A 1,719-nucleotide genomic window follows, 5' to 3' on the forward strand; every position below is an offset into this window, starting at 1 on the left:
CTTGGGAAAGAAACAAAATACTTTATGAAAACAAGGGAAGTCCCACCACAAGAAAGTGCTTAACAAGCAGCAGTGGGAACAGCATTAGTGCAAGAAGAAGTTCCACAGTGAAAAGATTGAGAGCACAGATGTCAACACAGCAAAATAATGTTCAGATGGAAAAATTGGATTATTGCTGTTGTCCCTGGGTATCAGGAGCTTAATCAGCACATATATAGCTGTGCTGCTACTGCTGAAACAGATCACAGGCCCCCAGAGGACATTCCTGACAAACCTCTGGCATCTGCATGGCCAAGACTTCATTGCAGCACTTTTAAGCTGCAAAGGTGGTCCTTGAAAGCACGATACAAGCCCAGAAGAAAAATTCCTTTAGGAGATTTTTCTTGACTGCAGTTGTATTGGGCAGCATATTGCAAAAGGGGAGGAAGAATTAAAGGAGCATCTATGTACACTGCAGCAGCACTTACCAGGAAAGAAACAGAAAGTGACGATGTAATCAGTCTTTTGAAAGAAGGGATCATGTCAAGTGGCTTTGTACAAGAATAAGTTCCTTTTACTCCAGAGTCAAAATGCAGTGAATTGTGGAAAGTGTAGCAAGCTGAGTCCAAAGAAGCTGTGGCTAGAGCCAGAAAAAAATATTCCCGGCAGACACCTCCATATAGTACTATCCAAAACACAGTTTGGAGACTCATCCTCCCAGTTCAACATTTGTGCACTGATAGGCGTGTGCTAGCACACAAAATACTGGGCTTCCTCCACATGGCAGGACTGTTGCTGCAGGGGACCTTTGAGCGCGTGTGTTGGAAAGTGAGGCAGCAGCTGGTCTCCTCTGACACAGAGGAAAAACTATCTGATGGTGAGTGAAGACAAGAGAATTTTTTTGAGGCCGCTTCAAGAAAAGCAAGGCCGATAGATACCGTATTACCACCAAAGTAATCCCAGAAAGCAAAGAAATTTTGCCTGAAGGCTCTTGAAGATTTTGGAGGATGGGTGTCTGATGCACAAACAACTAATGGTTTGCATGCCACGCCGTCCCAGCGGCGGCTAGCCCGTGTGACTGAAGATCAGATCGTTTTCTCAGACAGCTGAATGACTTCAACATACCTGATGAGGTTTTCCCCTGACTCCAGCTATGAAGGTGTTGCCCATTTCATGGCCCAGCGCCGGAAAGCTCAGCAAATTATTACAACTTCCTGGCCGGAGGAAGGAGGAGGGAAACCTCCTATGACTAAAGGTCATAAGGAGGAAGAAAACCTCCTTTCTAGCAGAGGAAAACCCTATTGGACAGTATTAGGCTGATGTGGTAGTCGCCCAGGTGAAATGCAAAACATTCAGTTAGAAAAAGTAGTTATCAAAGTGAAGCTGCAGGCTCCAGGGAATTGCTAATATTAGTGCGACTGCTTCTGATAATGAAAACTCAGGCTGCAATGCAGAAACTGTGAGTGAGATTGCTAGCAGCGAACATAAAAGCCCAGCAAGAAGAGGAAGGGGAGAACACAATTATAACCTCTGTGATCACGATCGGTCGATGACACTACCAGTGTGTATTCAGCCACCCAGCTTTCTGTAACTGCCCAACTATAGCCTCATTTTCCAAGGTATCATCCATAGTCAACGAAGAGAGAGAGTGTGACACTTTTTTAGAGGGCAGTCCTGAGCGCTTGCCATAGGGTCCTGGACTATGCCTTTCTTTGACGATGCCTGTTTCCCGTTGCTGAC

The sequence above is a fragment of the Grus americana genome, chromosome 2 (genome assembly GCF_028858705.1).
Source record: "Grus americana isolate bGruAme1 chromosome 2, bGruAme1.mat, whole genome shotgun sequence".
NCBI classification, from domain to species: Eukaryota; Metazoa; Chordata; class Aves; order Gruiformes; family Gruidae; genus Grus; species Grus americana.